This window comes from Schistocerca piceifrons, chromosome 1 (assembly GCF_021461385.2).
Source record: "Schistocerca piceifrons isolate TAMUIC-IGC-003096 chromosome 1, iqSchPice1.1, whole genome shotgun sequence".
Taxonomy (NCBI): Eukaryota; Metazoa; Arthropoda; class Insecta; order Orthoptera; family Acrididae; genus Schistocerca; species Schistocerca piceifrons.
In genome coordinates, this window is record NC_060138.1 from 1,047,536,861 (window position 1) to 1,047,551,464 (window position 14,604).

Consider the following 14,604-nt stretch of genomic DNA (forward strand, 5'->3'; position numbering starts at 1 on the left):
TGTATATCCACCTTTCGCAGCAATGCAGGCTGCTATTCTCCCATGGAGACGATCGTAGAGATGCTGGATGTAGTCCTGTGGAACGGCTTGCCATGCCATTTCCACCTGGCGCCTCAGTTGGACCAGCAAGTATGGTGGGTCTGACACACCGGTGTCAATGTGTTCTTCTTTCCATTTCCAGGAGTGTAGTTAAAGGTGTAATCTGTCACGGTACGGAGTAAAGTCTAGCGCAGGGACTCTAGTTTTTGCCGTGAGAGGCTTTCCGTGACAGTGAAAGTACACTCCTGGAAATTGAAAAAAGAACACATTGACACCGGTGTGTCAGACCCACCATACTTGCTCCGGACACTGCGAGAGGGCTGTACAAGCAATGATCACACGCACGGCACAGCGGACACACCAGGAACCGCGGTGTTGGCCGTCGAATGGCGCTAGCTGCGCAGCATTTGTGCACCGCCGCCGTCAATGTCAGCCAGTTTGCCGTGGCATACGGAGCTCCATCGCAGTCTTTAACACTGGTAGCATGCCGCGACAGCGTGGACGTGAACCGTATGTGCAGTTGACGGACTTTGAGCGAGGGCGTATAGTGGGCATGCGGGAGGCCGGGTGGACGTACCGCCGAATTGCTCAACACGTGGGGCGTGAGGTCTCCACAGTACATCGATGTTGTCGCCAGTGGTCGGCGGAAGGTGCACGTGCCCATCGACCTGGGACCGGACCGCAGCGACGCACGGATGCACGCCAAGACCGTAGGATCCTACGCAGTGCCGTAGGGGACCGCACCGCCACTTCCCAGCAAATTAGGGACACTGTTGCTCCTGGGGTATCGGCGAGGACCATTCGCAACCGTCTCCATGAAGCTGGGCTACGGTCCCGCACACCGTTAGGCCGTCTTCCGCTCACGCCCCAACATCGCGCAGCCCGCCTCCAGTGGTGTCGCGACAGGCGTGAATGGAGGGACGAATGGATACGTGTCGTCTTCAGCGATGAGAGTCGCTTCTGCCTTGGTGCCAATGATGGTCGTATGCGTGTTTGGCGCCGTGCAGGTGAGCGCCACAATCAGGACTGCATACGACCGAGGCACACAGGGCCAACACACGGCATCATGGTGTGGGGAGCGATCTCCTACACTGGCCGTACACCACTGGTGATCGTCGAGGGGACACTGAATAGTGCACGGTACATCCAAACCGTCATCGAACCCATCGTTCTACCATTCCTAGACCGGCAAGGGAACTTGCTGTTCCAACAGGACAATGCACGTCCGCATGTATCCCGTGCCACCCAACGTGCTCTAGAAGGTGTAAGTCAACTACCCTGGCCAGCAAGATCTCCGGATCTGTCCCCCATTGAGCATGTTTGGGACTGGATGAAGCGTCGTCTCACGCGGTCTGCAAGTCCAGCACGAACGCTGGTCCAACTGAGGCGCCAGGTGGAAATGGCATGGCAAGCCGTTCCACAGGACTACATCCAGCATCTCTACGATCGTCTCCATGGGAGAATAGCAGCCTGCATTGCTGCGAAAGGTGGATATACACTGTACTAGTGCCGACATTCTGCATGCTCTGTTGCCTGTGTCTATGTGCCTGTGGTTCTGTCAGTGTTCTGTCAGTGTATCTGACCCCAGGAAGGTGTCAATAAAGTTTCCCCTTCCTGGGACAATGAATTCACGGTGTTCTTATTTCAATTTCCAGGAGTGTATTTTTTGGTGTCATATGGCAAGTTTCGTCCGCGGAGTGGAAGGCCATTGTCTTCCCTGTCGGCGGCGACTCGTTGCGCCTTCTGCTGACGGCGCGGCGTGCGGCGGGCTTCGGTGACGTCGAACTCCAATGGTGCTGACAGCGCATCTTGCGGCGAGCGGACTGCGCGTGCTGATCGTTACGTCAGTCGTCCCAAACACAGCGGCAGACTCAGCAGATGCCGCCTATGGAAAGATGGCTGCAGGTATTTTCAACCGACGTGGGGATCTTATTTCCACGCGCCTCTTTGACATTGGCACCACGTAGTAACGGCGCGGCAAACTGTGGAACGAATCACAGAGCGTACTGCGCTTCCCGGGACAGGTTCCACTCTACTTAGAGACGAACTAAACGCGCAACGGGCCGAGAAAATGGCAATTGGCAGCCGTACAGAAAATTTAGCACAGTGCATGCTCATTTTGATTAACTTTGTGAAGCATTTGTTAGGTGTCCATCGGGCTTTTGACTAACCTGAGTTTCACGTCCACGTATATGCGCGGACATTGGGGCATACAACCTGGTCCACGCTGGCTACAGCCATTGCTCCTTTCGAAAACACCGAACGTGCTCCCGGAATCAATGTGGGCCACATATCAGTCAGATGATGTCGAAACAGTGACGCAGCCACGAAGGGCAGGAGTACGGGGGCAATAAGACGAACGGCATCTAGCAAAGAATTAATTTCTAAAAGAAAGATAATGGAAACTAAAATGTTAAAGGCTGTAGATGAGATCACAGCAGAGTTCCAGAACGAACCAAAAGAAGACAGGTCGTCAACCAGAATTACATCACAGGTCAGAGATAAAGTATGAGCATCTGCACTAGGCGAGGCAAGGCTTTATGGACAAAATGAAGAGCTCAGAACCCAAAACGTCGCACTCACGAAAGCACTAGCTATTGCAAACGCACCAGATGCCCAGGAAGGCATTCAGCGCCTGGAGCAAGAACTATCGGAACTTAAATCCAAAAACCACGGATTAAAGTCAGAGAATAAACCCTTCTCAATTTCAGCCGTTGCGAATTCCGGCCCGATGCCAACACCTGAAAGTAAAGTTTCAGAATGCACCCAACAAACAAAGCTAAACAGTCTATCACACCTTTCTTTAAACCAGAAACCAACCAAGATGCCAGAACCATTAGAGTAACCATCACTAAAACAATTAACCCCAAGCAAGATAGATTAAAAATAAAATCAGCCAGACCAGCAGCAAACGCTGTAATAATTGAAACAGAATCACAAGTAGACAAGAAAAAGGTTATAGAAAAAGCAGCACAGCTTAATGACCAGAACTCACGAAGTTTGGACCCCCTCTGGCAGTGCACCATACCTCAATATATTTAACTGATTACGAAATGTTAGAAAAAGCTATATGGAATAAACCTAAGTGAATGCATTGCTAAAGACGAGTTCGATAGGGAGGCTAGGGTAACATAAAATTTAAAGTGGCAAAAGGACAGTAAACAGTATTTTAGAAGCGTTGTCAAGAGTGCGATTACTGCTGCTTCAAAAAGAAAGGGTTTTTATTCAGTTTGAATCTTTGTATATCAACGACCTTGTTGCTGTACGAAAGTGTTTTACATGTTTGGGATTCGGTTACACAACGAAGCGTTGCGACAAGGACCCAGTACGCGGGACACCTGCAAAACCAGGACACAGAAAGTCGGGATGCAGGGAGGAAAATCCTGTGGGCTGCGTACCATGAAAGCACATAAACAGCTCTACGAAAGACAAATAGGAAGACGTCCATTAATAACGAGTATTACCATAACTGTCGGAACCCCCCCCCCCTCCCAACCCACCCACATAACACACACGAACAAACGTAGCTAATAATGCAAACAGGCAAAGGTACAAATCGCCGTCGACTGGGATGAGAGGCTAGAGGGGTGCCGTTGCCTGGCGGCAACACATGAGGTTATTACAACCCCTAAACGCAGATATTGATACTAACGTAATGGCTCAGTTCTGGGAGACAGTGAAGTATAGGTACTTCAACGTTACCGACTATATACACGATATGTGCATGCAGGGCGCAATTGAATATGAACTGGCCAGGCACCTGAAACGTCTCATGTTTGAATGGACCATCTTACAGGTTGGCCTCCTTTAAGAGTTGACGAACCGGAAGACGAGATACTACGACATAGTACAGAGAAATGTGACGATAACCCTGAATATTCTGAGGATGAAGATGTCACAGAGTTCACAAGAAATGCAATATCACAGGCATACACGAAGACAATTGCACACAACAAGTACAACACGATACAACCAAATGTATACCCTATGTCACAACAAGTCGTTTTGTCTACGGAGTTAGCATACACAGTCACTATGAAAAACAAAACAGTAAGGTAGACGAACAAAAAGACACATACCGTACCGGCACAACACCAGACACAACCACTTCAGAAACGGACTTTGTGCAACAGTCGATTTCAATGAACAAGTGCCCGGTGGCGAAGAGAAACCACAAGTCACTATAATGTGAAATGCTCAGCTAAAGCTCATCAAACTCCACACTACCAGAAACCATAAAACAGGGAAAACACTACAAAATAATTCGTAACCGGAGCAACAACCAAGAACACCAACCAGGCAGAACCGAGGACCCGTATTTGAATACCGTTTATCACGTAAACTATGAGAGGAGAGCTGTTTGAAACAAAACCTTGTTTTCTAGTCTGCTTACCCGCAGATTAGCTTCTCTCATAGTTTATCTGTGGTAATGACGACTCCGTTGTGGTTGTGTGCGTGGCTCCATCTAATACCCTCTATGTGTTGACTAGTGGAAGAGATTTTGCGTTCCCTAGAGAAAGATCTATGTTACTTACGCCACCTACGTCTCTGAGGTAGGTGGGTGGCTGTCCCTCCCTGTTTAGTACGAAGGGGTTGCAATCGTTTTCCACATCAGTTCTATGTAAGTTCCACAAAGTGGAATTAGCCTTTATATAGGTTGGAATGAGCAGCCTGTTTTTCTTTCTCAGCGTCTTGCAATCTCATCTATTTTGTATAAGAAAGGTTCTACATCATATTAGTATAGAGCATATATAGAAGACGTCACTCATACATCCTATCCGTCTTTTATCTTTGTTGTGGCGATGTGTTCAGAGAAAAACTGGTGATCTGTGTTGATATTTTTATTAACTACTATAACTGCAGCTTTCGCATTTGGTGTTCCTGTTGTGATGTAATGTAAGGGGCCCCTGGAATCTTGTCGTCACGCAGAAAGGGCTCCTGAAAGCAGGCGACGTCTGCTTTTGTTTCATCTAAGAGCCTATCTAATTCTATGTTTACTAGGTTACTGCCCTGGTAGTTCAGTTGTATTACATTCACAAGAGGTATCTAATGAAGGAAAAACGCTTTGGTGTGGTTTCTTTAAAATCCAGAAACACACGTCCATGTCACCCTCACGAGGTCCTTGTACACCTTCCCTAGGTTCACGCCCTCTCCCCTTCACGCATGTGCCTCCCCTAAGGATTACGCAGTTCTCTGGGTTTCGTTGAGAAATTTTCAACCATTAGGATCATCCTGTCAATTTGTTCTGTAGTTGGGAAGCAGATTTTACTTCCGTTTTCGTGCCTAGTTCGTATCGCACAGCGAAGAGCTGTTTGAAACAAAACCTTGTTTTCTAGTCTGCTTATCCTACACGTAGCATGGATCATGAACTGTAGCATCTACTCATAGGAAGGGCCAACTGGCAAAACGTTCGAGACATCGTTGAGACGTCGCCACTACACACTGTTCAAGGTATTATACAGTACAAAACTCATGTTCTGACACGAGTCCTACAAAGACAATAGGAAGAACAGAAACAACCGTTTTCGACAGAATTGGCATGATTAAGGAAGGATTCATGGGACTAAACAAAATACTACTAACAAACAAAAACAGTTTCTGAAAGACAGATAAGGCTCGACATATATCTTGACGCTGAACAGATATACCATAAACAACTGAAGACAACAAGGCAATAATACTGGACCAATTTCGTCAAAACCCAATTACAATACGACATCTGGGGACTACCATTCAAGACAGAAACACAACGTGTCAAAACACCGACAGTTCTGTCAGCACTAAAACCAGCTGACGGCACAATGACCAAAGCATGGGGAAGCACAGCAGAATATCTCCTGAACAGTCTCCTCCCAGATGACGACCCCACATAAGACAAGCGACACCGCGGTGACCTAAGAGACACGATGTGGCAGCCATACGTCAGTGACAGTGTAACCATACAATTCTCGCAAGAAGAATTCGCGACGGCAGACTTGAAAACCGAAAAGCAGCCGGTCCAGACGAAATACTTTCAAAATATTAAAACAAACATTAAACTAAAATCAAACCTTTTCTTATGAACATGTTCGACGAGGCAGAATTCAAAAAAATTCCAAAAACTTCAGGAAAACTGCTAATATAGTAATAATCAGGAAATCAAAAGACAAAGAGCCAACAGACCCCAAAACGTACAGACCGATCTGCCTCTGACTCTCGCGAAGGCGCTGGGAAAGCTCCTGTGTGACCGCCTACAATCGCTCAACACCTCATCAATTGGGCTTCAGGGAAGGTAGATCAATAGAAGACGCTGTCAACCAAGCACTGACAATAACAAATAGCATCAGTGACAAACACGTGGCGGCCATACCAACGGACATAGCCGGGGCTTTGGATGACCTTTGGTGGCCGTCCCTCTACGCCAAGTTAAGGGAAATGCGGCGACCAGCTTCCATCTACAATAGCCTCCTCGACGACTGCAGAGGAAGAGTGGAGGTATGGTACACGAAATGTTGTCAAGAGGATAACAAAAGATGTCCACAGAGCTCGATCTGCGGAGAAATATCTTGGGATAAACCAATCGAGCCCATGCAGAACACCCTGGACGGTGACGACGGGATAAGAGACGTGATAGCGTACACCGATGACCTGCTCGTAGTGGTCTCAGCCAACTCAAGAGCAGCACTGGAGACAAAAGGCACGAAACTGTTTCTGAAAATGAACAATTGGTTCAAAGAAAATAAATTAAAAAAAATCACCCAACATAACTGTATATTTACTGCTCGGAGGGACGCTACAGACGAACGTGCAACACTTCAATCGATTTATATTAAGTCTATCGTTTTATATGAAGTAACTGTGTATTTGCAATTTACGAAGTGTGCATCCTGTATTGTTTGAAGTCCTTGATGTGTGACAAGAAAATTACAGTTCTGTAATATATATATGTGTGTGTGTGTGTGTGTGTGAAAAAGGGAAAGAATATGTTTAAATTTTAAATTATTGTAATATGAATATGTTTATGAAAAAACTGGTTCATGCTTAGGGCACTTGCATTTGTTACATGTAAACGTTGTATGGAAGTCCCTCCGCAAAGATGACCACAGATGTTAAGTCCCATAGTGCTCAGAGCCATTTAAAAGAACAATTCTTGCAGTCATGTGTTCAAAAATGATTTTTTTGTCTAAAGTAAAACGAGTAGCGAAAATTACACTAAGAGTAACATTTGGATGCTTTATTGATGAACTACTCCTAGTGAAATTGCTAAGGTAGGAAGTTTAATTACAAACATTCAAAGATGAATTAATAGGAAAGGGAAAATCTTAATTCTTTAAAAGCTCAAACCACAAAGGTGAAGTTGGATAGGCTTTTGCTAAAGTATCCTTAGTTTATTATAAAATATAGTTTTGTAGGATTACAGTGCAAGATGGTGTAAATATTATTGCCAAGAGTACCTGCTTCACAGGTGATTAAAGCTCAAGTACATTTAAATATTTAATTAGCGGATTTCCGGTACTGTTAGAAGTGAAATTATGCACATTTTTAAACATAGTGTAGTTTTGGTACTCATCATGAGTGGTTCCTTTAGAAGTTAATTAAGCCCAGTGTTGTATTTTATTAACTTGCAAAGTAATTTAAGCGAATGATTAGCTTTTAGAGGTAGATTTTACTATTGCCTTAACCAAAGATCCTTGGCTAGTGAAACAATACCAGTTTATTGGTCCCCATCATATTCTCCACCTACTCAAGATTTAACTGTTACCGATAGAAAAGAAAACTGCTGTATGCAGAGGAGCTTAGAAAGTGTGTTTATGATGTTACTCATGTTTATTTGTGTTTTAGCGTCAGTGAAAATGGAAGCCCCTCATGTCCAAAATAAGTTCTGCTCTTCATGCAGTGATGTTTCAGTATTTGATTAAGTAATGCTCTTGAGTGTGGCCATCATTAGTATGAGCTTTGTGCAATGTTGCCCTCCACAATTTACTGGTGTGTGTGTTATTGGCAACTGCTGCTACACACAGTACAATTTGTATTCTCTTTGCTATTCAAAAGGAAATCTCAACAAAAGTAACTTCAATAACTAATACCCAGTTTTCTCAAATTTATATTTCCAAAATTAATGTGCCTAGTTAGGCTGGCGACTGTTCATTTTTTAAAATTCATTTATGATTTTAGCACTCCTGTTATCTCCCGAGGTTAAAGACCGTTTGGTCTTCTGTTAACTCAACAAAAATCGAAATCATAGTCTCATACCCCTTTCCATTAGACACACGTGCGGTCGAATTTTGTAATCCTTTCAGACGGTAATATCAGCGTGGTTCACGGCACGTTAGTGTTATAAACGCAATTCTAAAATTATACAATATTAGCTTACAGAGGAAGCAGGCCACACCCTATCTAGGACTGCATCTTGACGAAAAACGGACTTTCAACGAACATATAAAACTACCAACTGATGAAAGCCATCAAAATTATGTACAAACTAGCAAGACTTTACATAACGTTGTACAAATTACCTATTAAGACGATAAGGACTTACCACATTGTAATATCTGAATATATCGCATGCTTCGCCGCAAGCGCTTGAGCTCACAGACTGAACACACGGACTAACAAGACAATTGCTAGACGAAGTGAACGTAACGTACTCCTGAGAATGAGCGGAGGCTTCAACACCACATCACTAGAGCCATTTTGCGTTGCGGTGGAGATCCGTAGACATAACAGTGCGTAACAGAGCTGCACCTCACTGGCTTAACGGGAAAAGGCTCGATAAAGTTACCGAGGTTACAGGAACCAAAATTATAAACAAAACAGTCGGCGAGTACACTCTTTCTATCCTGACGTACGTGAAAGGTTGCGACTGAAATATGTCGACCCAAGCCGGGTGATAGTTCATTCTCTGACCGACCACGTACGCTGCATGTGACAACTAATAATGAAATACATATCTGGTTCAAACGGCTCTCAGCACAAGGAGCTTAACGTCTGAGGTCATCAGTCCCATAGAACTTAGAACTTCTTAAATCTAACTAACCTAAGAACATCACACACATCCATGGCCGAGACAGGATTCGAACCTGCAACCGTAGCGGTCGCACGGTTCCAGACTGAAGCGCCTAGAGCCACTCGGCCACACCGGCCGGCCAATGTACATCTGCGGAGAACCTGGGACCCCAGAACGTATTACACTACCAAGCAACACGCCAGCACATATGAGACCAATACAGAACGATAGTGACATCACCAGAAAAATAGGTGCCCCGATCATTGGAACACCATAAATAATGTAGCCGATATTACAATGAACACACTTCATGAAGAGTCGGGCGCGAAATCCAATATGGAAGGAGGTGTAGAGAAGCACAAACAACACAACAAACCACACTGGAGGACACATGCACAACCACTGATTTCGAAACTTAGGAAGGAATCAACACACTCAAATGAACATGACACTGCATGCCGGAACACAGTCACAAATGGCGCAACAGGCAGTAACAATCATAAAACAAAGCAACTACACAAGCAGTGACACCGCATACGAAGACTCTAGTAATAAGGTAACGTCGCGTTGGAGGAGGAGGCTCTAAGGACTTTTGTTCAGAGAATCCTCCTCCCCATTGACGCATTGCATATTGTTGTGCACAAGCAGTAATATATTATTCGGCTTACTATGTGTAAGCAGAAGTATATTCTATTCTTTATGTAAAGCTACAATCAATGCATTTTATATATAAAGTGCATTTTCTGAATAAACTATATATACAAAATTAAAAATGTAATGTAATACCACAACTACCAACAATTAGAGAAACAACAACTATTGAATATTATGTAGTGTCCTTATAGGCAACACTCCAAGGAATATATCAGTACACACAAACACAACAAACACGAGTAAACAAACACAATTTCAGAAGAGAATATCTCGAGGTTCTACAGGGACCTTCTCACCTGAAATAGGCAATTGTAAACGAATAAGCTACTTAGATTATATTACATAACAAAATATAGTATATTACTTCACTCTACATAATGCAACATACTTTCACCACACTTATTGTAGTACATTTTCATACATTTGCGTTATCTAAATTATATTCTCGGCAACTAGGCAGAAAAAATTACATAACACCACTTTAATAATTGTAAAGCATTAATTTCTCTATAACCTTAGAGAAATTTTTATATATGATGTTCTTTATATTATTTAAAATAGCATTAGCAACTGCGTACCAACAAGACTGCAACAATAAGAAGTCTCTGCTGTTTGATTTCGAACCATCTGACTCACCTTACATTTCAAGGTAGTTGGATACGCTGTACCGTTAATGAAACAAAGAAATAATTTATGTCAAGCTTTCCCGTGGTTTAGAATTTCATTGTCATCTTCTTTAAACCATTTATTGACATCGGGCATCTTCTCAGACCTTTTAGTAGGTGATACTTTCCCAATGCAATACTGCAATTGCTGCAGTTCACATAAAATATTTTCAATTACAGGGCACGGTTTCTCTTCTCGAAAACCGTACTGTTCACTCACATTATGATTTATTAAAATTTGACAAAACATTGTGGATGTCGTATCGTCATAGCGAATACTGTACAGTGTCACACTGGCACCTGATGGCCACTAATGGAACTAATGTGGTTTCCAGCGAGAATAAATTCCGCTTTAACGCAGTAACATGTCTACCAATTTTCGCTGCCACACGATAATTGCAGCCCGTGAGTAGCTGCACTTTAATTATAACAACCCGGTACAAAGCTCAAAGTCTTCGGATTGGAAGGGGCATAGATGTTGGAGTCTTTTGCCCCGAGGGTTCGATGTATACACTGAGGAAGCGATGATGGAACCAAATGAAAAGTTCGGAGTGAGAATAAAATTCGGGATGAAAAGGTATCAATGAAAAAATACACTGGCGACATTGCTCTTCTCAGTGAAAGTGTAGAAAAATTTCAGAATCTGTTACTATCTAATGAGCACACGCTTTAGAGCCCACACAGAAGCATACCGACAATCCTTATTTCCACGAACAGTACGAGACTGGAAAGAAGGGAGAACCGATAGAGGTACTCAAGGTACCCTCCGCCACACATCGTCAGGTGGATGTAGATGTAGATGTAGATTCAGAGTAAATCGAATGAACAAGAAAGTAATGAGGAGTAGCAGATATGACATAGCAATGAACTGACCATCAAAACTGGTGACCAGTCGAAGTTATGTAATTATGCTTCCTTGGAAGAAAAGTACCACGTCACGGACGAAGGAAGGAGGACAAAAGGAGAACAGGTAAAGAAGCGAGTATCAAACGTGAGCCATAACGTAAGGAACGAATTTCTCAGGATGTACGTTTGAAGTGAATCATGGAAGGTGAGGAAACAAAAAAATAATTTACCCTAAGCGTTTGAGATGTAGTACAACAGTAAGGTACTGAAACTTAAGTGGCCTCATAGGATAAGAAATGAGGTCACCACCTCAGTCCGCGAGGAAAGAAATATATGGCAAACGTTAACTAGGAGAAGGAACAGGATCATTGAGGTATCGGGGATTAACATATTTGATACTATAACGAGCTGTAGAGGATAAAAGCTGTAGAGGAAGTCGTAGATTGCAAGATATCTAACAATTAATTGATGATGTGGGACATTAGTGGTGTTATAAGATGAATACTTTGGTACTGGAGAACAAGTGGTGGGCTACCGGATCAAACTAGTCAAGAGATCATGTAGCATGCTACAGCTTCTTGATCCCAGAAAAGTAGAAATGAAAAAAATGCTGGTTTCCGGTTAGGTTAAAAGCGTGAGGAATCAATACTCAGAACTCTTCAATTTACAAAAAGAACAAAAATATATTTGGGGAGACAATATTAATTTTACCGAATGTAATAGACATTCTCAAAGAAACGATGCTGGTTTTCACCTGTAATCGTCGGCGGAAACATGCAAAAGCTAAAACGTTTACTATTATTTTCGAACCCAGCTCATCCAAAACGCAAGTAAAATATTATAAAACTAATTAAAAAAACAGAGGTTGGCTATGGTCACTAAAGGTTCTGTGATCATAGTCACTTCTGACTTGATAAGTAAGAGAGGAAACTACGCAAACCTTATGCAGGAGTTTGATTGATATAGAGCATAGCACTGGAGTTTTTTAAACTTAAAACAGTTTTGAAGTCAGAGTTTATGTCACAATGGAGAAGGTATTGTAAGAGTTCCCGAAGACTAATCAGTTAGTCAGCAATTATTTTTTTTTGTCACTACTGTTTCTTCACGGCGATAAACACTTTCCCTGCACATACTTCCGACATATTGTCGGTGGAACAGCGTACAGGGAAATACTGTGGACTGAAGCTCATACATTTGCACTTTCTCTGCACTTCACGGTATCATCTGTGTCCAAAACATGCATTAGTAGCATATTTGTTTCCTTCATTTTAAATGTTGTAGTATATCGCTTCTAGTGAGATAAAAGAATATTTCCGCGCAATAAGAATACTCCGTCCTAAATCTATTTCACGTTAAACTAAATTCTGCTTCAGTCACAGTTTGTTCATCTGCTGGTTACATGTGTTGACTGTACAACACTAATCAGCGGTAATACTATGGTAACTTGAATTGTGCTATGTAAATCAGGCAGAACTTCCGTTGACAAACAGACGATAAGTAAGCTTACTTGGTAAAATGACAGTGTTTTTGTGTTGGATTTCGTTTAAAGTACTACAATGAAGCATAACGAGGGTCTGAGCAACGTAGCTTCCATCTGCTCGCAGTGGCTCGGCGTTGATCAGTACACGGCAGATCTTCACTAAGAACTCGGAAAACACCTTCCTGTAATAGCAACTCTCCTTTCACGTTGGGGATCAACGTACTTCAGGGAAGCCCAGGAGAGCTGATTTTCTATTTGGTTTTGATTAATATTTGTGTATTGTAGTTAACAGCACATACGGACACAGGTGACAGCAAACGATACCTGAAGCAAAGTCGTTCCAGTAAACACTGTTTTGCAGACTAGCCGTTGGCGTGATGAATGTTTGGTTAAGAGAGACTACTGACTTCCATACACTGTATTTGTACTGTCAGATTAAGTCCTTAGATAACAAGGCTAATGTTATAGCATACTTTAACAGTAAATACTATTTCACCATTTTCGGTACTCTTGTACTTTTACAGAGGTGTTTCTCGGGTCGTCCAAGCATTTTGATGCAATACTGCACTGTTGTCTGCAGTGAGATACGTATTCGAATATAGAGTACCTCGTAAAGCTTTACAAGACTGGTCAGTTTTGTGTTCCAGAGCTTAAACCGTAACAGTGGGATCGCTGTATACTTTACTTTTGAGAAAAATCTAGAAAATAGATGTTAGCTGGAGGTCAAGATGCACGCCTTACTCACCCATCCTTTGTACAGAGTATGATGGACATAAATGCAAGTATTTCTGTTGGCGACTGAGGAGGGAGTCCGAACAACATTACATCAGTACGTACGTCAATTTCTGACTAATAATTATTTATACTTACAGCAAGTAGATTTTAGGCTGGTTGGTACCTCCCAGTACACGTAACAAGACCAAACAAAAGTTTGTAGTGGTAGACTTAATCATGAATACAGTAAGCAGGATGAAAAGGATGAAGATGTCAGTAATTATGTAGAGATGAGTAGGCTTGCACGGGGTAGATTAACCTGCAGAGAGACATCAAACCAGTGTCCTGACTGGAGACTACAACATCAAGTTTCCTGTTGCATCCTTTTCCCCAATCATTTCATTGAACACATTATTCTTCCCAGAAAATTTCGATACCATTAGACTAAGTTATATAGGGTGATTCAGCTGCCCCTAGCAATGGGTGTTAAGCAACGAGCAATGCTTTCTATGACCAAGTGCAAGATTTTCATAGTCTTTCACTCGGTACATGCAAACTGTTAGTCCTACAGAAAAAGTCAACAGGACCTTCTTGTAGGAAGTTTAATGTAGTTTAATTTTGTGCTCGAATACGTTTTTGCTACTGGCTTTACTTGTCTAAAATCGCACAAAATTGTCTTTCAGACGCGTTTTCCTTGATTAATGAGGAAACAATGTTCTGCAACAAAAATATATCCCAGTACAAAATTTAACAGCATTAAATATTATACTGTTCATTTTTTCTGTAGGACTAACAGTTGGCGCGTAGTGAGTAAGAGAAAATGAAAATCTCCCTTGTGGCTTTCTAAGGCATTGCGGGTCGTATAAAACGCACCGGTAGGGGCAGATGAATCATACTGCGTATCTAACCATGTTATTAAATTATATATATATATATATATATATATATATATATAATTTAATAACATGGTTAGTATACATATATATATATATATATATATATATATATATATATATATATATATATATAAATACTTTGCATTACAAGCAAGGAGACCTTGAATGCGAACGACCAAAATGAATGCTATTTCTGTTGTTCTCTAGATACGGAGATAATTAAGTGAGATTCGTTGAGCTCCAGGGGAAGTGATAGCTAGAGATATTCTGGGCCGTGTAAAAGCACATCCTAGAAGTAAACTGCTTTTTATAGCAGACAGCAAT